Raw genomic sequence first — 24802 nt, 5'->3', positions numbered from 1 at the left:
AACAGCATTGTTTTGAACAAGTCGCTATTATAGATTATGATTATTGAAATGCAAAATAAATTTGATAGCAAAAGAAACCACAGTGTTTTGAACAATTCACCATTGATTTTGTGGTGATGGAAATGCAAAACAAATGTAATAAACAATGTTTGCTTTTAAATGGAAAAACTGAACACAGGACTGTTTCTTTTATGGTAATTTTACTGTGTGGTAACCTTACTTACTGTGAATTTCTGAACAACAGGATGCTTTGAATATTTCAGATAGGATTTTTGAAACCTCCCATAAAGATCAGCTGGCTAATGGTCACTTTTAAACATGAATCCACATGCATATAATTTAGTTAGCTTTGTGTGTGGGCCCCAGGCTGCTAGCAGACATGATGTTATACCAGGGGCAACGACAGACAAAATATGAGCTAGCTGGTCAAAAACTCTCCATCACTCCATATGCATGTGATAGACTTTCGCTAGATGTTGACAGATTGCTCGTGTTTCCGCCTCCACGTGTAAAACACTTGTTGCACTTGTGGCAATGAGCATTGACATCATCGACTCTGGTGAAATGTCACCACACTTTTGGATGTTTAGTTCTCTCCACCATCGTCACTAAAAGCAGGGTCTCTGTGTGTGTGCTGCACGTTGCTGCACATGAGAGAGAAAGCGAGAAGGACGGCGAGAATGACTGAGCCCCCCCCCCCGGCTGAGAGAGAGAGCAAATGTAGTCAGAAAAGAAATCTGGTGAGATTAAATGTGCAAGAGAACTTTTATGTACCAATAATAAATAGGAAACCCATACTCTTAATTTCTTAATTTCAGTACTGAAAACAGAACTGATAATGTCGGAGCTTACTGATACTGCGGTCTTTAATAATTTAGCCCCGGGGGCCATTTCATACCGGATTACAGTACCCATCCCTTCTAACAGGGGGCAGTAGTAAACACCACCACTGTACTGTATGTGACAGTTCAGCCCCACCCCCGACAGGCCCCCCACCCCCGACAGGCCCCCCACCCCCGTCATCCCCCATGCTGTGGGTTATCGGACACTTTGGGTTTGTCAAATCTGTCAAATAGACGTATCTTAGTGACTAGTGAGTTTGGATTTGAAATTGATAACATCAGAATTTGACAGCATGGATGAATATGGTACCTTGGAAATTTTACACAGGGTCAGACTTTGGGCATACTCAGAGCTGGTAAGGCTATATTATTTTGGAATTTGGTTCCCATTTTTATGTAATTTAACAAAATATCAGATCAGGTATGAACTCAGATGACTTCATTTTTTTTATATTATAGATCCACCCTTGGTTACTTTGATTGTGTTGTTTTGTCGATGAACCAATGGTACCAATCACCTGAGAAGGTAGGTTCCCGAACGCTATCCCAAAACCAAAGCAATTGAGAAGGATAGATATCAAACACTTGACATGTGTATGTTCCGTTTCAGGCTTTGATATCTTCCAGGGGCGGGTAAGACAGCTTGCTGTGTCCGCAGACAAACACGGACGCGGATTAAAATGAACGGGGCCTGGAGCATGTCCCTTTGCATGCGGCGGTGCCTGGAGAATGTGAGATAAAACACTGGCCGCATCGACGATCTGGCGTGTCAAGCGATTAGGAGTGCCCCGTGTTAGAGAGTCACATTGCGCTTATTTACAGATGACCTTCTGCCTTAATAAAGCATTCTTCAGGGGCCAGACTGACATTTCAAGGAATCAGCGGCGACGTCTTGCCTGTGAAAGGGCCCAGCTTGATTCAGGCTTCCTTTGTCCGAAGAACTGAACACTTAATCAGTGGGGTCGACTGTCTGCACGCATTAATTATGCAAATACACATCCGTGGCAATTCCAAATACCTCCTGTCCTCAAACAGGGCGAAAACACAGCACTCAAAGATATCTGCTGTTTCCCACAAACAATACATTTGGAATCCATGGAAACTTGTTGTATAGACAGATCTCATTTTCTGTCGTGTCTCTGAGAATTCCCCCATCATCCCTTTTCAATCTGTGGTGTATCTCTGTAAACAATGAGAACATTGTTCCGCTGATGAGATGGGACAGTGAAGCATGGCTGACTCGAGTAGCCTGGGAGAGAGATACACAGGCAGGATGCGAAATAGTGAAAACAGCATCCCCCCCTCTAGACTCTGAATTAAAGAAAACCACATTAATATTTACATTTCAAAGTGAAGTTTGACTCTTAATTTGACAATTAAGGCCATATTTACAGCTGTCTTTACCTCAAAGATGAGGTGATTAATTGTAACAATAATGAGAGATTTGATGCAAATTTGGCTGTCCAACCAAAAGCTTTCACAGAGGTCACCTTACCCAGAGCCATTTGGCCACTGGACCATCTAAATCATGCTTAGACTATAGGGTAATTCTAGCCCGTCATTTTGAAAGCTACCTCATTAGAATGTGGATGTGTGGTCTGTTTTTGGGTGAAACAATGGGTCATGTCTTTTGTGTATCTGTGCAGCAGGGAATGCCAATTATGATGTTTCACGGAGTTCATTTGCATCTGATAATCATTCACGAGTCCTGGACCGAAGTCATCGTCCAATAAATGAAACCCTGTGACTCACAATCCATCTCAGAATGCAAGGAGACTCACACCTGTTCCTCCAGGCATTGGTCCTCAGGAAAGCAGGATGCTCTGCTCAGGTCGCCTGGTAAAATCCCGTCTTCGTCTTGTCGCACGTCTGTTGGGCTTTGTCACTCTCACCTTCGTATATGTGTGTGTATGTCTCAAAGGAGAGGATGATGGAATATGTGAAAACTCACAGTTGTACAAATGGCTAGCATAATCTCATCCTCGTATGTTTCAGTATAGAATAAACTGCGGATGGTATCTTGTATTCTAAGGACTCCATACTTGTCCGAAAGGCATGTTTTGCTTCTGCTGAATATAGAAAAGCCTTCTTAGTTAGAAAATGGCATGAATGTGAGTGTAGTTTCCCACAGAGACTTATCTGTTTTCGTATCTGATAATACTGTGCTTTTAGTGAATGTTTTTAGTGTATGAAAAGCATAAATAAGTGAAGCAGAGGATGTCAGGGTTTAGGATGATTAAATATCAGTGTTGTAATGGATGTGCTGATAGAGGTTCTGCAAAAACAACAGAAGCTGCTGGCAAGACAGAGTTGAACATCTCTCCAATAAGCCTGAAATCCCCAGCTTTTGCAGCTGTGGCAAACCCCGCCTCCATGGTAAGCAGGTCAGATAGGAATAGGCTGATTTCAGGTGTATCTGCAGGGACGGGGCCACAGGGCACAGGCACCAGCTGAAAGCTGATTGGCCCCCAGAGTGCCCCCTCACCTGTTACTCACCAATTCAAAACATATCATTGGCTAATGATAAGGTCAGCCCCTCTGTATGAATTATGGCCCCTTTTATGCCGCCCACCTCAAAATAAAAAAAACAAAAAAAAATCCTACAATTGCTCATAAACTAATGTCTTAACTCCTAACATGTTGGCATTCGCCGAGCAAAGGCACCGCACTCCAAGGTGACTGGCAAGGCCTGTGGTTTGCACATTCTCCATCCACCCCGGTGACCCCAATAGGTCAACTCCCCTGCATCTCCAGCCAACCACAATTAGCCTAAGCACCCTAGAGTCCCGCCTGCCTCACTTTCCTTTTCTTTACATTGTTCCTCTGCTGTTCCTATACAAAATTAATTATCCCAGAATTTAATTGGGGTATCTTTTCGAAAATTTCCCCAGTGCGGTTCCAGAACCAGACTTCGAAGGGGCCGATCACAAAGAAATGCATGCTATTGTCCTTCTAACAAAGACAAAACTGGGGGGGGGGGGGGGATGCCATGCGACTCATCTGAAGCTTCAGGCCCCGCCTCTCTCCCCCTTTTGTTTGGGGGGGTGGGGGGGGGAATGAGCCTAAGAAGATTACATTTGGACCAGAGCCGCGGAGCGACCCCGCAGCTCTGAAAATAAGCTTCTGTGAGGGGGGGCGAGCTTTGTGCGGGAGGAAAGGCTGCAGTGCCCGGAACGGCAGCGTCCTCACTAAGCCGGGGAAGGCCAGCAGACTCGAGGCGCTACCTGCGTATAAAGGCCAAAGTGAAATGACTTAAATGAATGCCTGTCAAAACGGCGGCACAAAGGATTTGCCTGATCAGGAAGCGTATATTTACCGATTCATCGGGGGGGGGGGGGGGGGCATGGAAAAACAACGTCCAGCAGGGAGATCTCCTCGCAGAACAGCGGCGAGGGGGGGGGAGGATTCCGCCGCGTTAGACTTTGTCTTACAAAGACGTCGGCGCCGATTAGCTGAGGTGGGCAGCCTGTGTTGGCTCAGCCTGTGAGATAAGCTTATCGCTCCTCACTCGGGCTAATGGCCTCGTTTTTCAGTGCTGTTATTTAACCGCCGGCAAGGAGCCATGAACCAGAGTCAATAGTGAGGTGGAGAACTGTAGATATACCAGGACAGCAGCGTGTATGGGGCAGTACCTACCTGTTTGGCCAAAAGTGTTTTTGTCTAGTATAATGACTCTAATCAACATTATTTCTGTCCTTTTCATTAGGAAATACAAAAATAGATCTAATATATAACCATGTAAAGAACATTCCTCTACAGACTATTCGTTAATACTGAGTAAGATTTTATAAAAGGAACAGACCATTCTGTAAAATTCCATTAAAAAAAACACATTCCTCGAATGACCATCATTAACATTTCAGAACATTACTTAACAGGCCATTCTATAGTATTCCATCGCAAGCCAGAAATAAAATTAAAAAAGCTGTTTGGATGTTCCTGAGACATCCCAGGAACGGCAGATTGCATCCGCTCAGCGGCGCTCCGCTGTTAGCCCTGATCACAGTTGAAAATTGCTTGCCGGCACCTCTGGGCGATGCAGTCATGTAGCATCACCCAGGGTCAGATGTGATGTTCCTCTCGCAAGCGTGCACGCCGCCTTGCTGCATCGTCTTCATGTGCACGGAGCCGTCTGTGACACATTTCATTTTAAACTTCTGTCACCAGTCAGAATAAAGGCAATCGGGAAGGTGTTCCGGTCTATGGAAAGATGTATGCTTCAGAAAAATGCAAGAGGGTGAACATCTGCGTGGAAATTTCCTGCATTTTATTGCCAGTTTTATTGCAGAATGTTATCAAATATTGTCACGGAACAGCGTTCATGGAAATTACTGTAATTAAAAATCGCTATGACTGAAATACATGCTGGTATTGCGAGAATCATCTGTCATGGAGTTAGTCAATAAAACTGAAGAACGGTGTGCGGATTGCTCCCGTACTTATGGTCTGGGTGCTACTGTGATGCTTGGCCCTGTAGTTTTGAGCCCTGTAGTTGGACCATAATGGATGCCAACAGGAAACTGGAGTCTGCAGTTTCCACAGTTATAGCTGTAATTCATTGGCTGAGAGGACATGAGTCTCAAGCATGATTGGCAGGCTGAGAGAAGGAGGGGGCCCATAGGGAAAACGGAGCCCCAGGGAAGGTGGAGATGGAAAGATGGCTGCTTTCGAGATGATGTTCCTCTGGGGGTCCGGGCTGCTGTGAGTTCTGGACTGACAGATCACTGCAAGACCCAGGGCTGTTGGGGTCCATGTCAAGAAGGGGTGTATACAGGAGTGGGACCACCGAGGCACTGGTCCCAAGTGAAATTTGATTGGCCCTTCAGTACTCCACCCCTGACACTCACCGATTCAGAACATATCATTGGCCAATGATAAGATTCATTCCTCTGAATGAATTACGGCCCCACTTATGCCCCCCCCCCCCCCCCCCAACATAGACCCAAGAATTGACACTGTCAGTCCCTGATGGACTATCAGCAAGTCCAGTCTATCACCTCTGTCAGAAACAGTTGATCTTGTGGTGTGTTAAGACTGTAATAACCCAAACGCTTTCACAACAATCTCACCATCATTAGCCTGTAATTTAAACCATGCGGTGGTCAACCGTGGCCTCAGATGTAGTCGACTTCCTTGTGCCTGTTCTCAACGATAAAAAAAGAAAGAAATGAAGATGAAACGAGCGAAGGAAAGTGGACGAGGCGGGGCCTGGTGGGGGGTTAACGAAGTACGGCTCCTGTTTGTTTCGTTTCCAGCGTTTCAATGAACCGCATGCCGCGATCAAGGTGATCAGAGCCTCACAGGAGAAACTTATTATTGTGGGGGGGGGGGGAATGATTCAAGCTATCTGGCGTGGTAAGGCGCCCCTACCCCACCCCGTGACGAACCAGAACAGACCAAAGGGTGGCATTTGGGGTTCGACTGATGGATTCAAGAGCTGCTGGAAGCAAAAGGAAACCTTTGGCTTTCCCAAGGAGTGGGGGGTTTACACCTCTATTTTACACCATTTTGCACCTGGATAGTGAGCTTAAGGTATAGATAGCAAGGAAGTTACATGTAGCCCTGTGTGCTTCTGTAGCTCAACAAGTAGAGTGGTGTGCTGTCAATGTTGTGCATTCGAATCCTACTGTAACTGTCCTCATCAGAGTAAAACATAGTCCTGGGTTCCTTGTGTGTAACAGGGGGGTAAATGCAGTCCCTCTCATGCCCTGCCATTCCTATATTGCTGGAATTGTACCATCATCTGAAGAGAAGCAAATCTTACTGCATCCGTCTGTCTGTTTACTCGTAGGCATTCTTGCGTTTGGCAGTTTAATTAAAGAAACAACTGGCGTGCACGTCTCCGACCCTACAGGCGTGGCACTGGAGATCTGATCAGCTGCTCCTCCCAGATGGCAGGAGATGGGAGCTCCAGAAAGTGGGCGGAGTCATCACTGTCAATCTCTGCTCTGGTTCGATGGCTTGGGACCGGAACCCTAGGCCGTTATTCATGCGATGCATTCATGTAAATGGTGCCCTCCTAAAGCCGAGTGCTAGAGGTGCTTCAGATCATCTGTCAGGAAGGAGAAGCGATTTGTGTCTGTCTCCTCGGGCTTAAACATGCAACTCGAACCTCCAGCTGAGTGTGGAATGAAAAAATTACATATTAAGGTAATGGAGAAAGGAGAAACGAAGTCAGTCTTAAACAAAGTGCTTCTTTTCCAGGATAAATATAATTCAGAATTGACTTCCTTTTCAGTCCAAATTAGTAGCGAAACGTACCTGTTGTGTGTCATTATATGCAGCAGGGGGCGGTGTACCTGAGGGAAGTGAGCATTTTCCTGCACACGCGCGTGTAGCTGGGTGTCTCCCTGCGGGTTCTGCAAGCACTGGGAAAACAAGTCTGATGAATTAAATATTTCAAAGCAGCGATTTGCCTTCTTAACCCAGTGACTGGCTGGACTGGTTCGGAATGGAGGGTCAGATTAGTATGCACGCCCATCTTTCCGGGTGACTGAAGGGGATCTTTTATTGTTTTTATTATTCGGAGGCTCACACTCTCCTGTCGAGGGAAGCCTCGAGCTTAAGGAGGGCCAAATTACATTTTATTCCTGCCTTTTTAAAAAATTATTATCATGCCTCATATTTCACAGGCAGACTCAACTTCCTGGCTGAGTCCCGCCGGACTGCCGATCCGTTCTGCTCTGTTCGCAGCTTCTCTGTGCTGCCAGACTGACCCGCCTTGCCCCCCGGTGTCTCTGCTCATCTATCATGCCTCGTCAAGCGGCACTCCTTCTGATGGAGAGGGGGCAGCACAGCAGAGGCTGTGGTGGCGGTATCCACATGGGAAATCCGGGCAGGGGGTCAGGGAGATCAGGGAAGGTGTGGTTACATGATTCTTTTTAAGGCACGCTCCGGATTTTTAGCCTGTCCCCTACCGGCTCCTGAGCTTCGTTTATTAATTGAAATCTATCAAATTTTTCCACTTATGCTGAACCAATCAGGTCTGTAAATCCCGGTCCAGGCTAGCCGCCATTGCGTGCCAACATGCAGGCTTCAGCCGCACGGGTGAGTGTGGTCCCTGATCGATGCATGCGAATCCTGGAGAAATGATGGGTCTAATTAGTCACTTTGAGCAAGCAGTCAGGGGTGATATCCAGGAGAGGCCGGCTTTTTTATGCACTGCACACTGAAATCGTCCTCCCTGGCAGCATCTGGGGTGCCCTGTCTTCAGCTGAGAAATATGGCACACTGACACTCCGGTTAAATTAAAATTAAGAGTAGCTGAGCAGAGGATAGTCATTCAGTGTGGAAAACTGAGCTGAAAAAAACCCACCCAGGCAGTGTTAAGGACGCCTATCGTCCGCCAAGACAGTCCTTCAGAATATCGCTCTCCTTCCCCCTAGAAACCTGTCAACCACTGAAAACTGCGTACAATGGGAAGTAAAACAATGATGCGTTAAGACAAATGGCACATGTGGCCTAAGGATCTGTGAATAATTTACTCTGCTACCTCTAATAGCATGAGTAGCTAATTCCGACCTCCATGCGGACTGACGGAGGTATGCAGTGGCACCGATGCCAATGGCGAAGGCCTCGGCAGGCTTGCACTGGGGCAGTTTTGAAGTGCTGCCAAACGCGGTCCAGACGCGCCCTTTGCGTGAGCGAATCCCCCTGAGCTCCCAGTTTAAGGACCGAAGCCCCAGAAAACTGGGCAGTGGGTCCATGGCTTGACTCCATGGAGGAGGAGGAGGAGGGCTGGATGGGGTTGAAAGGCTGGCAGATGTACCCATGCCCACTCCTGGCAGGTTGTTATGGGGGATTTCAGGCCGAGTTGGCACACTTCAAGCCAGGCCACTCTGTGCAGAGCTGAAGAGGCCGTTAGCCGTGGGCTAGCTAGCCACTGCTAGCCAGTGTTGAGGGAGCCTGCGATCCCGGTGTTAGGTTACCGCTGTGAGGCCTCCCTTCTATCCCGTCGTCAGATCCCTTCTATCCCTACTTCTCCTTGATTGCAAGAAAAATGAAAGATTATCCAGCAGCAATGGAAACAGGAGCAGGAGGACCGCCTAGAGACAGCTATATCACTCCAGGCAAGGATGAATCAACTGCACCCTCCAAGCATGCCTTCCACTGCAATGTTCCCGAAGCAGGATCCTCTTAGAAACCACACCTCTTCCATTGTGCACACTTTCCCTCATCTTAATTGACAAATTTTTGGCTTGTTGACCCATCTTTTAAGCCCGTTTCCTGTTTTTAAGCTTGTTTACCCATTTATGGATAGTTTACCTTCCTATCCAACTGATGTACACGTTTTAGCCTGTTTTCCCTCTCTTGAGCTCATTTACCCACCTTTCAAGCCTGTTTACCTGTTTCGAGCCCATTGACTAATTTGAAGCTCGTTGATCTATCTTTAGAGCTTGTTGACCCATGTTGAGCTCATTTATCTCCTGAGCTTGTTTATCCATCTTTCCCGTCTTCCACTGCATCGTTTCTCCCAAACACCAAATTAGTCCCCCACTCTGACAGGCTGCCACATCATTACATTTAGGTCAACTGTAATCAGCAAACAGCAGCAGCAGGGTGCAGATGACAGGAGTATCTTCTCATTAATTGAGGGTAAAGCTGATTTTGCTTTGGTGGTGTGGTGTGGGGGTACACAGTTTACTGTAATGAGTCCCCCACCTCACCGTCTAAAACAGGAGGCAAACGCATGCTATTAGCTTTATGACTATTTCTGGTGCCATTTGAGATGTCAAGCTAAAAATGATGCTGAGATACTTTTCATAAGCAGGAGGTCTTCTGGACCTCATCCTCCATCACTCCTGAATCCACACACCCGTACCGCCCTCCAATGAGCTTGCAATGGCTCCAGGCCACAAGGTCAGTAACCCTGACCCCTGAGCGAAGGTGGCCTGATATCTGGTTTCTGGTTGGCGTGTCCTGTTGACCATATTTGACAGTTTGGTATTCCGAAGTGTGTAAGGCAGAGACGCAGGCTGTATGCCATCTCATCATTGCTGTTGGGCTGCTTACCTCAGAAAGAAATCTAGTAAAGTATTGTGATTACGATTGACCTGTACAGTATAAAGGATCTTCTTGCAAGTTGACCAACGTTTCAGTTATGGGTGTGTCTCTTAACGGCAGGTGGACAGGCCTACAGGCTGAGTGACAGTCGGTCAGATACACTGACAGGCAAGACACCTATACACACCCACAGACTTAACGAATGGGCTTCACATAGTGACATCATGTAGATAAAACTAGAATCACTCAATCATTTCAGGAAGATGAGGTTATAAAAAAGCATGTCATATCCCCATAAAGCCTGCTACCATTATTTAAACACACACTCTCTCTCGCTCTCTCTTTCACACACACACACACACACACGCACATGCACACACACATCTGTACTGATATTCTTCTGGGGACCGTCCATTCATTTCTATGGGCAAAACCCTAATCCCAACAATGATAACCTTAATCCCTACCCTGCTCAAACCATACCCATGAGCAACCCAACAAAGTACAAGAGTTTTTGCATTCTTAATTGTTTTATTGCAGTCACAGATTTTTATAAAATTGAATTTTTGAGCCCACAAGGTCAAAAAAATGGGTATTCATCACGCTGTGGGGACATTTGGTTTGCAGCTCGTTCATTCAGATCTGGGATGTTGGGGCACGACTGACGTTTTGCATGTTAAAAGCAGTAAGGATTTAAGATGCCTCTGCAGGGATCCACCTTTCATCACTCTTTCCTGAAACACTTTTCACAGCTTCCTCTGTAAGAAACGAGAGGTGACAGAGAACTTAATTTGAGGTCATCCATTTGATGCTGCCTGTTTTTCAGGTCTTTGTAGATCGGGGATAGGAGTTTTCCATTACTGTACTGAGAGAGTCAATGTGAAGGCCGTAAGTGTGCGTGATTGTTAGTGTGTGTGTGTGTGTGTGTGTGTATATGTGTGTTTTGGGAAGTTGTGTCAGGGCACATTCCTGTAGGGGTGGATAATGTCTGACTCCCCCCTCTCATTGGTATTCCATGGTTGGATCCCAGAGTCTGGTGCCTGGTGTGGGCTTCTTTACTTCTCACTCTGCAGGGGGGAGGCTTTGGATGCATCTCTGTGACCGAGCTGTTTGAGTGACGGGGAGAACGGGGGTGCAGCCGGCCCCCAGTTATCTCGGCATTGCTTTGACTTTTTTTTGTAGTTTTTGCTGTTTATGACCAATGCACGGCTACTGCATGAAGCTGGCTTTTTTTCTGTCCTTTGCTATTGTCATGGCTATTAAACACCCCCCCCCCCACCCAACACATCACGGGAGTCAGAACCCAGAGCATTTGGCAAAGCCACATTCCAGTGGTGGGTTTCCCAAAACCAGTCTGCTGGGAGACGGGAAACGTGTCTCCCATCCAAACTTCCCCATGTTTTGTTTTGCTTTTTTTGGGGGGGGAGAGGTGACCCAAGGCTGAGGACCTAAGGCCCCTCACTGGGGGGTGTCAGATGGCTGCCCATGAATGTAAAAGACCCTCCCCCATTTACCTTCCAAACCCACCGGGGGGGGATAATTAACAAAGACGACAGTCGATGTAAGGATTAAAACCCTACCTGCAGAGCCAAAAGACACCCCCCCTCCCCAAAGGTGGCTGGCAGCCAGGGGTGAAACAAGGATTTTTTAAAGGTGGGCGGTATAAGAGGGGCCATAATGATAAGGTCAGCTTTACCATTAGCCAATGATATGTTGTGAATCGTTGAGTGACCGGGATGGGGCAGTCTGGCGGCCAATCGGCTTTCAGATAGGGCCAGTGGCCCACCCTTTTTCACATCCCTGGCAGCAAATAGTGACATATGATGAGACTTTTAATGTTTTCGTTGGTTATGATGGGTTACTTAAAGTTGTCTCTTCTTTATTCTTTCATTTCCCGCCACATTTCTAAAGACCTGAGAGTGGTTTAGGAAATATGGCATGTCTGACACGGAACATGAATAACTAACTTTTTTTTGGCATAAAGTTGGCACTCTCTCATGATGGTTAATTAAAGATGCAATCTGCAGGCCTTACATCTCAAAGCAAACTTCACATCTTACCCATCATCCTCTCTCTCTGCCATTCCCGACTAGCTAACTGCACGGGGATCTTAAATCGTGTCAGACTTCAGCTCTTGGTCGCTAAGGTCTGAGCTACTCTTTTTTTTTTTAATCATTCTGTCTTCACTGTTCAATTGCTTAATTAACTCCTTATTTACATGCACGTCTATAAATATACACAAAGGGGAAGGTGTGTTGTGATTTGGCACACACGCAACCCAAGAGGCGTGTAGAAAAAGTGGCAGGTGTCACATTTATCGTTAATGAAAGAAAAAAATGTGAAATGTACGGAAATGGCGAGCCAATTAAGTAATTATGCGAGTGATCTGGGGCAGAAACGCGATCATTCGCAAGCTGCCACACGCCGCCTTTGACAATTAAATTTACAGACGGGGGGCACGCCCCACGGATATTAGGGATCCATTTGAAGAACAAAATGTCTGTGTGTCTCGTTAACCTATGCGATTGTTATTCAAAAGAGTTCCCGGAATGTTCTGTGTTGTCTCCTCTGTGTCCTCCTGGTGTCAGAACAATGAAATTAAGATGATTTTTGTTTTTCTGCCTGGAAGGGTAGCCAGGGCTGGTCGAAGCCCATGTGGTGCTCTAGGCAAGCTACATCATCGGTACCCCTCCCCCCCCCCACCCCCGCCCATCCCTCACGCACTAGAGCCTGCAGCTTTCTAAGTCGGTGTCTCCATAGCAGATGGTGCAGCCACCTATGATACTGTGAAAGTCTTAGGTGAAGAACCTGATGCTTCAATGATTGTTATGTTGGTATAAAACTACTATATCATGTCTGTCAAAGCGTGTCAGCTTAACCATTTCAAAACCTCTCATAATGTCACCCCAGTATTTACAGTGACCACCCAACAGATCCATGTCTTTTTGACCAGACCACTAGCACACTTGGACAATCAATACCTCATTGAGTTATTTAACTAATTAATTAAGAAGTTGAGCTGATGGTCAAATTTAACCAACACATTAATATGGCTGAGGTGCCCCTGAGGAGAGGCTTGGGAACTGAAGCCGTGTTCATCTAGCCAACCAGAGAGATATGAGTAAGTTTTTGGAGAACGGAAGAAATTCAGAAAAATGATGTTACTGATAATTCACATACCTTCTAATATTCAGTTGTGTGTTTTTCGGAGTAATTATGCACTCACTGCCAAAATAAATAGCTTTAAACATTTTTGTTTGACTTTAGCACAGAACTGAATGTGATCTAGTGGGTTAACCAGCACTGAGGGTAGCTGTACTGCACTGGTTACCGGCTGAAACAGGGTTTGTAACACGCCATCCTGGTTGCTACCTTGATCCTGAAAGAAAATCCTAAGATGGGACTCAGCCACTTTGGCGAAATTGAACATAATTTAATGGGCCGTCTGCCAGTTGCCTGCGACCATCTCGGGAGCCGGTCAATGCCACAAACAAAGAAAAGGACTAAAATTAAACCCGCGCGTTAATGCCGCGCTTTGGGAACGAACCTGATATTTTAAAAACACAAAACAACGAGACAAAGATGCTTTTATAAGCTGGCTGCCAAGTGTATCTTTGGCTGGCAAGGTCTGCCCTTCCACTTAATTCATCCGGAGGATTGAAAGAGGTCTAAATGGAGTCATGCTGTGATTTATGACGGAGGGAGAAGGAGAGGGTAGCCAAGTCTTCCTTGCCCAGCCCTGGGAAGTCACTCGAAAGGTGGCCTGTTTTTAACGAATGTGAAGAGGGAACGGGAGGTGGCTTGGTAAGCTTTGCCCAAAGAAGACATATTTTTGGTCTGCGGGTTGGAACGGTGCGTAGCTACTGGGTCAGTCGCTGCATTCGTGGCCAAGTTGAAGGCCTTGGCTCTTTGAAAGGGTCTTTCTGTTGTACCCTGGAGTGAAGAACCACACTAGGAAACGATTTCTAATTCAGTAAATTGAGAAACATGTGCTTTAAATAGTTTTGGAAAAAGTAAACCAGGAATGTGGGATCAAGGCAGGCAGAGAGACTCACCGTGTCCCCGTAGTGTCCGACTGCGGTATTCCTGTTTTGGCACCGCCTGGACATCACCAGCTTCCCACACACATTGGCTTGATCTTTATGTTTCCCCTCGAAAGACGGCAAGATGTGCGGATGTAGCATTCTGCATGGGAGATATGGTTTTCCATCAGGTTCGAGAACATAATGCAAGGTTTAAAAACTTTGATGTCCCCCCCTACCCCCCTGCATTATGTAATCTCGAGATGCGGCCATCTTTAACTCTATAGCATTTTCTGAGTTTGGAGGTAAGCTTTGGAGGCAGCCTGAAAACATGGACCACTCTCCATTATCCTTTTTATTTATTTTTTTGTTTTTTTGTATCTTTTTTCAAGATGAAAGCCCTGTAATTTTCCGGCTAGGGCTACCTAGTCGGGGGAGGGGGTGTACGGTGGCATACCAGCCAAAAGAAATCCACCGCTATAAAAGCCGTGTCTCCCTGGTCCCTCACATGCCGGGCATGATGCCAAAACCCACCATGCTGATCCCTGCCCCTAGACCCCATCCATTTGCTGCTATTTTCCCATCATGCACTGTGACATTCACTGCCCTCAGTCGCTTTCTCGATTCCCCCCCCCCACACACACACACACCATTACAATTGCAAAACAATTACGAGATATTAGTGCTTTTCCAAAGTGACATTTTCTGCTGTTAATTGAAATTTAATTAGATGTTCTTTTTTCTGGCTCTGCGGCTGACAGTAAAGCAAATGAGGGCCTGATTCGCCTCCCAGAATGCCTTGCTCCGGAAGGCACAGGCATCGCTGTGGGTGAGGATCACTTGCTGCAGTGATGCGTGTGGTAAGGTCTGGACAGTGTTGGGGTGACTGCAAAGCAGCACTCAGAAATGACCCATGGAAAGGACAACAACTGGATCTGGCTGCAGGAGCAATTCAAAGTCACAGTTAGATAACGATTTAGAATAAGGCACCAGCACCAGGACATCATTGCCCCTCCAAGTCATACACAGAAATATGTTGTTTGTTATATCTATTGTTATTTTTATTATTAGTTTAATCTAACTCATTTTTCTTTTGTATATTGGTTGACAAATAAAGCTTGAAACTTGAACTAAGGATCATGGCTGTGTCGACTGGCTGTAGAAGGTCACGCATGCTTGTAATGTCACCAAATCCTCCCTGTCACACGTCAGCAGTCGAAAAAGTGAAAATGGTTTAGTAAGATTTCCTGTTTGGTGCCATCGAAATAATCATAAATCAGTAATTACAAGGTAAATGTGAGTTTCAGCAAGGGCAGGGGCAATTTAATTTTCATCATCTGTGGGGTAAAGGATCGTCCAAAAAAAGAGCAGAGAGCAGCCGTCGAGAGCGACTGGCAGTAAGATAAATACTCTCATTTTGTTTTTACTTTTTTTTTTTGGATGTTTCCAGGATCTAATTATCAGATTATCATCATCACCGGTCCCAGGGGGAAAGGATGAGGTGGGGGTTGTTATGAAAGTGGATGGTCTCCTGTATGGATAAACGGAACTAGCACCTCTGGCTCGGTGCTGATTCATGGGATGTTCGACTGCCCGATGCCAAAAACAGCGTCTCCTGGGGCCGGGGCTGGGTAAAGCGACTTTAGCTGCTCTTTATAAGCGCTGGAAAATGATACGGATATATTAAAGAGGCAGTAGCTCTATAATTGTTTTAGCAGGTTAAATACCAATGAGGCTAGGTATTTATAGAGCAGGCCCAGACACAGGCATACACTCGCTGATGTCACAAGGGGACTGCAACATGACACTCACTGACTCCAAATGATATCACGAGGGGACTGCAACATGACACTCACTGACTCCAAATGATATCACGAGGGGACTGCAACATGACACTCGCTGACTCCAAATGATGTCACGACTCACGAGGGAACTGCAACATGACACTCGCTGACTTCAAATGATGTCACGAGGGGACTGCAACATGACACTCACTGACTCCAAATGATATCACGAGGGGACTGCAACATGACACTTGCTGACTCCAAATGATGTCACGACTCACGAGGGAACTGCAACATGACACTCGCTGACTCCAAATGATGTCACGAGGGGACTGCAACATGACACTTGCTGACTCCAAATGATGTCACGAGGGGACTGCAACATGACACTCGCTGACTCCAAATGATGTCACGAGGGGACTGCAACGTGACACTCGCTGACTCTAAATGATGTCACAAGGGGACTGCAACGTGACACTCGCTGATGTCACGAGGGGAATGCAACACGACACTCACTGACTCCAAATGATGTCACAAGGGGACTGCAACATGACACTCACTGACTCCAAATAATGTCACGAAGGGACTGCAACGTGACACTCGCTGACTCCAAATGATGTCACGAGGGGACTGCAATGTGACACTCGCTGATTCCAAATGATGTCACGAGGGGACTGCAACATGACACTCGCTGACTCCAAATGATGTCATGAGGGGACTGCAACGTGACACTCGCTGACTCCAAATGATGTCACGAGGGGACTGCAACGTGACACGGATGCTCAATGAGCCCCAATCTTATCACGTTGACCGTTGTATGCCACAGATTACGCTCGGTACTCGGACGTGGTCTGAAAGATAGAGCATACCATGTGTTCACCACCGCTGTTTCGAACAAAGGATATTTAGCTACAAAAGAAGAAGCCAGGAATATGAAGCACGGATAAAGATTTTTGCCTTCTTGACAGACTTAAGTAGGCTATTATGAGATGGATGGGCTTTCATCTGTTACACTAAGAGTGAGGAGAAGATAATCACAACTGTTATTTCACATCTTTACACAGAGCTCCAATTACCCCATGCCCTCATAATGGAACAATGGATAAAGACAGCATGGGGAAAGGTGCATTGGAATACTTGCTCGTTCAGTCTCACTCAGTTAAAAAGAGGCTAAAGACAGTGCAAAACAAAACAGACATTGTAAAACAATACAAAACAGTGCAAAACAATGAAGACAGTGCCAAAACAAAACAGACATTGTAAAACAACACAAAACAGTGCAAAACAATGAAGACAGTGCCAAAACAAAACAGACATTGTAAAACAACACAAAACAGTGCAAAACAATGAAGACAGTGCCAAAAGAAAACAAACAAAATGATAGACCATCCAAAACAGTGTAAAAACTGTACAATATGCAAATAAATAACAAATAAAGTGCAGTAAAAGGGCCATAAAATGCAGGTGTCATCAATATGTCCATCAGGGAATAACTTTGGGGAAAGAAGCTGTTCATGAATCTGCTAATCAGGGTTCTGTTGCTGCAAAACCTCCTGCCAGACTGCAGGGGGTGAGGGGTTTGTGGCTGGGGTCCTGAATTATAGACGACTGAGGTTAAAGTACCACTGGTCAAAGGCAGGTAGTTCAGTCCCTGAGAAAAGTTTCACTTCAGTGTTGGCAGTTTAAGAGCAGATTTCACGTTTAAGGTGCTTTGACACTGGCCCAGGAACCAAATTATTGCTGCGGTACTTTTGGTACTTTCCTTTCCCCACTGACTTCCGGTTGAATACCAGTATCAAAAGTTCCAGTACCCAGAGTACCAAAGCAGCTGGGGTACTTTTTTGGCACTACGGTACTTTAGAGTGGGACTTGCAAATGTTCATTGTCATTTGGTTACGCAAATACCCTGCCTCTGAACACAAAATAACAGCTGTCTTGAAAAAAGACATTGAACTCAGAAAACAATGATAAATTAAGTTAAAAAAAAATTTAATAATAATGTATGTGTGGACAAATTAATGGCAATCTGGTTGGAAGAAACAGAAGAATATTGGGATGGCGTGGCAAGAAATTAAAAAAGCATTTGTTGTAATAGATATTTACAAAGTTTTTAATTTAAATTGCTTGCTAAGATTTGTCTCCTATGACAGAGGCAAACTTAAACCCCCCGTGCTATAATGTCTGAACAGAATGAAGGTATGAAAATCTGATTTCTGATGTTGACTATTGCAGTCCTTGCATTGTGCATAACATGCCATGTTTGTATAAATATTGCACATTACCGAGCCCTATAATGTACTGCAGCCATTTTTTGAATTCAGTTGAAAATATCTTGTCTCGCTTTGTGATATCATTTAGCTGCAGCACCAGTGTTTATGCCAGTGGAAAACCAGCAAGCACCGCACTTTGGTGCTTTTTTGGTTCCTCAAACCGTTCCTGAATGACTTTTGCCAAGTGGCCACTGCCATCAGGGAATACCGCTGCTATGAAGGGGTGTACTTGGTCTGCAACAATGTTTAGGTAGGTGATATGTGTCAAAGTAACATCCACATGAATGCCGGGACATAAGGTTTCCCAGCAAAACATTGCCCAGAACATCACACTGCCTCCACCAGCTTGCCATCTTCCCTTAGTGCATCCTGGTGCCGTCTGTACCCCAGTTAAATGACAGACATACACTCGGTTACCTGTAAAAAAAATCGTGACTCATCAGACCAGGCCACCTTCTTCCATTGCTCTATGGTCCAGTTCTGATGCTCTTGTTCCCATTGTAGGTGGTTTCGGTGGTGGACAGGGGTCAGCATGGGCACCCTGACTGGTCTGCAGCTTTGCAACCTCATGTGTGAGCCGTGAAGCATAATTTGCGCTACAGTAGCTCAACTGTGGGATCGGCCCAGACAGACTAGCCTTCACTCTCTACACGCATCAGTGAGCCTCGGGTACTCGTGACCCCATGGCTTATTCAACAGTTGGCCTTCCTTGGACAACTTTTAGTAGATACCACTGCATACCAAGAACATCCCACAAGACCTGCCGTTTTGGAGATGCTCTAACCCAATCATCTAGCCATCACTATCTGGCCCTTTCGTTCAGATTCTTATACATGCCTATTTTTCCTACTTCCACCACATCAACTTTAAGAACTGACTGTTCACTTGCCTAATATATAATGCCACCCTTGACAGGTGCCATTGTGATGAGATAATCAACGTTATTCACGTCACCTGTCAGTGGTTTTAATGTTATGGCTGATCAGTGCTTTAACAGATGCTTTTGTCCGAAGCGATGTACAAGTGACACATTGCACATTACAAAGATATGTACTGTCGAGGAGGCAACAAAGCATAAGTGCAGCTAGGCTGAGCTTCCAGTGAATGCCCAGGTACGAGTGTAAGCAGTGTTTGAGCGGGAGCTGCACAACCATTTGTAACAAAGCAAGAACATAATAAGACTCTTCAGTGGCCCAAAGTACATCATTAAGAACATTCAGGGAATGTTCCCTAAGATTTAGAGAAAAGGAGAGGAAGAAAGACCAGAAATATCAGAGTGATTAACACTCATGACGATGATTTGTACAGAGAGTGAACTGACCAGCATGGGCTATTTGATTCGCTCTGGTTCCACGAATGTTTCCTTCTCCGGCAAATGAGTCATCGCGGGAGGCTGTTTATCAGGTTGTTACCTTTCCTTAATCAGCTTGTTAATTATAAACAGTTTTGGTGACTTGCCTGTGGGTAAAGGGCGCTCGCGGAATCTCGCCTTGGTGTGTTCCGGCAGCTGGGATACCGGACCGGAGCTGACAGTTTGAGAAAAATTAATGAAACAAATGAATAAGGAATGAACTGATACCTCAAAGGCAGTCAAAGAAAATGTTTAAATCTGTTTATCTTCATAGAAAATGTATATTTGCTAAGAAAAAATATTTATTTGGATACTGAACTAGCGGCTCAGCAGCTACAGCGGGATCTTAATTTAATTATGAGATTATGAGAAAGACCTTGGTGTGCATGTTGATGCGTCCATGTCTCATTCTCGCCAGTGCGGGGAAGCAATAAAAAAGGCCAATAGGATGTTGGGGTATATCTCCAGGTGTGTGGAGTTTAAGTCAAGGGAGGTAATGCTAAGATTATACAATTCCTTGGTGAGACCTCACCTAGAATATTGTGTACAGGTTTGGTCACCATATCTTAAAAAGGACATAGCGGCCTTAGAAAAGGTGCAGCGTAGGGCCACAAGAATGATTCCTGGTCTTAGAGGAATGTCATACGAGGAAAGGTTATTTGAGCTAAATCTGTTCAGCCTCAAGCAAAGGAGACTGAGGGGGGACATGATCCAGGTCTATAAGATTCTAACAGGTTTGGATGCTGTTCAACCGAATAGTTACTTCAGCATTAGTTCAAATACAAGAACTCGTGGCCATAGGTGGAAATTAGCGGGAGAACATTTCAAACTGGATTTAAGGAAGCACTTCTTTACACAGCGTGTAGTCAGAGTATGGAATAGTCTTCCTGATAACGTAGTGCAAGCTGAATCCTTGGGTTCCTTTAAATCAGAGCTAGATAAGATTTTAACAACTCTGAGCTATTAGTTAAGTTCTCCCCAAGCGAGCTCGATGGGCCGAATGGCCTCCTCTCGTTTGTATAGTTCTTATGTTCTTATGTTCTTATATGCAAATGGACAATACCACAAAAAACAAAAAAACGGAATCTTATCAGACAGCCAGAATAACATAGCATCGGTTCCCAAACCCCTCCTCAGGGGCACCTCAGCCGTTCCAGGTATTGATTAAATTTCACCACCAGCTCACTTAACTAATTAACATAATTAGTTAAGTTACTTGATGAGGTGTAGATGAACAAGACAAGGAGTGCTAGTGGTTGAGTAAAGAAATACACAGGTGTATTGGATATTTGCTAAAAATACTGGGGTGATATTAAGAGAGGTTTTGAAATGGCTAAGCTGACATACTTTGATAGACATCAACATGTCTTACATCAACATGAAGATCGTTTAAGCATAATTTATTATTATTTTTTTTTAACTGCTTTAGATTTTTGCACAATATTATACTTTCTAGGTCATTCGGCATCTCTTTCCGGAAGGTTCCACAGACAGTTCACCTCTTGTTGCCCTTTGTGCTTCTTTTAGATGCACGTTAGAGAGAATCAGCCACCACTCAGTGCCGAAACGGCAGTGGAAATATTTCAGCTGGAACAAGGTCCACCAGAGGCTGTATAGCGTTGGAGTCAGACCTTGATAAATAAGCCTGGAATGGCAGCTATCAGAATGACGAGGCCAGGGACGCTGACCGGGAATCCGCTGGCACCATTATGGGGCACGGCAAGTTGTGACCTGACCGGATCATGTCGTCTGAAGAGGTTAATGGTGCCTTCAAGCAGATTGAAGGCTGTGAGGCTGCCCTTAGGAAAGGGTTATTCCCACGGGATGCAGAGACTTCCTCTCGCAGTCAAGGTTCAAGGTTTCCCAGACACATCGCGACCATAAAGCATAAAATGAAGTCCCCCGCAAGCCTCTCAGGTAATCAGAGAGCCCCCTAATGGAGTTACGAGCTCCCATATCGCCGGCTTTGATGGAGAGGCAGCTGCGACCGGAGGCACTGATGAAATCCCGGCAGATTTATTCTTTCCTCGATGGACTGCTCTACCATGCTCCTCAGGGTGAAGGTCGAGGTCATGTGGTCAGGGGCTCCAGGTGAAGGAAGAGCAAGGGGGTTGGTGATGGATCATTTTCATTGACAGTGTTTTAGCCAAGCGTACGACCAACATATAATACCGATATAAGACAGAATAACTGCATAGCCATTTTTATTTATTTCGTATAGCTCCGGTCTGCAGGTAGCCATTCCTCACGACGCACCTCTGGTTGGACACACTACAGCAACCTTCTGCTAATCCCCGAATAATGAGACGTCTGGTGGTGTCTCTGTATCCAATATGTAAATGACTGACTGAAGGATGAGAGACACGCTGTGTAAACAGCAGGCCTGATGGAGCGATACGCCGGCCTGGCGTCTGGCTGCGGACGCGAGAGCGAGGACGTGTCTGCCTCTTGGCCGGGCCTGGGCAGAATGTTAAAGAGGCGACTCTAACCCGAAAAGCAGCCCCAAGGAATAAACAGCCCCTTGACGGGTTCGTGAAGGGTGACTGATACGTCTCTGCTGTCAGGGGAGTAAAGGCCTCAGGGCTGCGGTTGCTGGCCCTGATTGACCCCATGCTCCCATTTTGCAAAAACGCTGCATGAGTGCTGAACTCCTGCTCCCAAGCTGCGTCAAGAAAGCAGGGAGCTGTTGTTGACCAACTGGGCTGAAGCAGGAGAGCAGTGGGACAGTCAACAGCCAACAGCTCTGCTTTTTAGCGTTTAGCTTTGATACCGCATCCTCAGGGGGGCACAAAGAACAACACCCTCCCGTAACCCTCCAACCCCCCCACCCCGGTCCCATTCATGAATGTCTTTTGTCAAATTAATGTGATTTAATATCAGATGTATTTAATACAATTCTTTTACTATGGCACTCACTGAGAAACCTGTGTACCATTTTTGAATTCTATGAGCTGTCAGTCAGCCCCATTTCCTTCTGATGTGTCGGGCTAAGTGTATATGTGGTGCTAGTCAGGTTTAATATTACTTAACTCGCTTGACACAGGATGGACAGACGTCAACAAACTTAGCTGACACTTAATGCTCTTAATCCGGCCCTGTTTCAGAAAGACTTCAGGAAGGTCTCCTGCATTCAGTACGCCGTTGTGGCGACAACTGGTCCCTAGAAGCCTCCACAGCCACCCACCCAGCGGAGCAGGCGAACATAAGGGACGCACCATGTGTGTGGTCACCCGTGTGTCATGACCCAGTCTAGGGTTGGGCCGCACAGCGTTATTGCGAGTGAGTGAATGGATAACGTGGAGGGTGACGATTTCGTTCACGGCCCCTGGAACAGAGGCGTGGCTCTGATGGTTTGACCACCCGCGCAGCTCTACAAACATTCTCGACCCCCCCCCCCCCCCCCCCGGCAATTTACTGAATGGCACAAAGCAGAGACTGTCGCCAAACATTGTCGCCACTTTAAAACGAACGTCAACATGAAAACAAGGAGCAAACAAAGCCCATGAATATTCAACACACATGTGCAGCATCACAAGGGCGCCACCACTAAATATGTACACACATATTGATCAAATTGCCCCCCTTCCCACCCCCCGCCGGTCCCACTCTGCCAAACGGCTGTAATCAGGCCAATCAAAGCAGGGCCAGTTCCCCATGGCTCTCACCCCCACGACGGCCTTCAGATAATCAGACCCCTACTGCCTCAGACGAGAGTCTGTCCGGGCGCGTCGGAAAACACTTGTGCACTCGGGGGTGTCGCTGTTTGGCCGGCGACCAATCGGACCAGAGCCGAGCGGCCCCCAGGGTTCTCCACCGTTCCCGATTCTCCACCTTTGGCCAACAAGCCCATAAACAAAGGGAAAATAATTGTACTCAGTCCCCTGCACTGTTGTGAAGGAGGGAGACAGAACAGTATAAATCTGGAAGGAAAATTGCAGTTTTTTTCTTCGTCTTGATAAGACTGTAGGTTTTCTTATTTGAATTCATTTGATTTATTCACTGTAATGGTACGCATCGATCCACACCAGTGCTAGTCAGCCCATTAGGCAACATAGGCAGCTGCCTAGGGCCCTATATTCGGAGAGGGAGCTGGAGGTGAAGCTCGACTAGGGCACCGCATTGGCTTCAATAAGCACAGTTGGGCTTCTGAGGTTTTCTTGATCCTCACTGTATCCGCTCCCCTTTTAAAATAACAAGTCGAGGAAACCACAAACTATTCATTTTCAATGCTGTCCAGGTGTAGCATCCCTAAACAAGAATGGAAAGAATGAGGACGATCCGACTGAGAACAACCCTTTTGAACTTCGCACTGCTTAGCTGGAAATGGCGTCTAGATGAAAAGAGATTGATGCAAAAATTGGAGGGGGAGTGTCATATCAGACAAGCGGCAGGAGTGTGGCTTTAGAGAGGGCAGGCTTGGTGAGGTCCGTGTGTGGAGGATGGTTTGAAGACACCACGCTGCTGTCTTTCTGTTGACTTTCGAATATGTTTGCTAAGCGCTCATGGCAGATGTTGTAATTTTACCAGAGTCAGTGGATTCTCTCTTGGCTGCCTTAAGTCGACTGCCACTGCACTAGAGGTAACTAAATAAAGTCTATGGCACTGTGTTTATTGTTGACTAATGTTGTTTTTTTTTTTGTATTGAAATGTCCTGCAAGAAATGATGGGGGAAGTCTTGATAGCACTTAAGGAAACAAGGTAAGTCAAAACTAATTAGATGCCTTGGAGGATTAAGATTAAATCATATCGGAAGGTTTGGCAGTCAGGTGCGGAGGTGTCGAGGTTTCGCATAGAGGCCCCTTCACCTGCTTTTAGTGCCGCACCGATATCAGAGGGAAAACAAAGGTGTTGCGGAGACCAGCAGACGCTGACGATTACCGATAGGTGGTCTCGCTCCGGAGAGGGCGCAGCCTTCAGGAGGCTAAGCCAACTTAGCGGCAAAGTACGTGGAATGCTAATTTTCCCCTTGTATGCTTGATGATCTGTTGCCACGGAAACCCCCCCCCCCCAAAATAAATAAATAAATAAATAACTACTGAGCCTTCCCCGGGCGCGAGCCCTGCACCGTCAACAACATCAATTTACAACGGGTGACGTGACTTACTTAAAAGCTGGCCTTTTAATATTCCGCACGTGAGGCATAGTGTTCTCCGTGAGCCCACAGCATGGTACTGCCTTTGTGAGTCCATTTGGCCCAAATGACAAATGGCTTGTCCGCCCATGTCTGTTTGAAGCTGAGTGTGATGGAATAATATGTAGCAGTGTTCACCTCCGCATGTTCCTGTGGTAGGACTGGGGCACCGGGTGGAGAAAAGGCATGTACCCCTCTTTGCCAAGTTGCAGTGTTCCCCCCCAACCAGCAAGGGGCGACGATGAGAAGCTCTCCTGAATGCCTTCAAATTACACTCTACACTCTTCGTGAAGAGTGTCAGACCCCTTACCACTGACACTGGAAGGTCACTTTCCTACTGTAATACCCAACGGCACCGCACTCCTTCGTTATATTAAATAGCTTGTCATTTATGTGTTA

Source organism: Paramormyrops kingsleyae, chromosome 4, assembly GCF_048594095.1.
Source record: "Paramormyrops kingsleyae isolate MSU_618 chromosome 4, PKINGS_0.4, whole genome shotgun sequence".
In the NCBI taxonomy this organism is placed as follows: Eukaryota; Metazoa; Chordata; class Actinopteri; order Osteoglossiformes; family Mormyridae; genus Paramormyrops; species Paramormyrops kingsleyae.
This window is presented reverse-complemented; position numbering follows the sequence as displayed.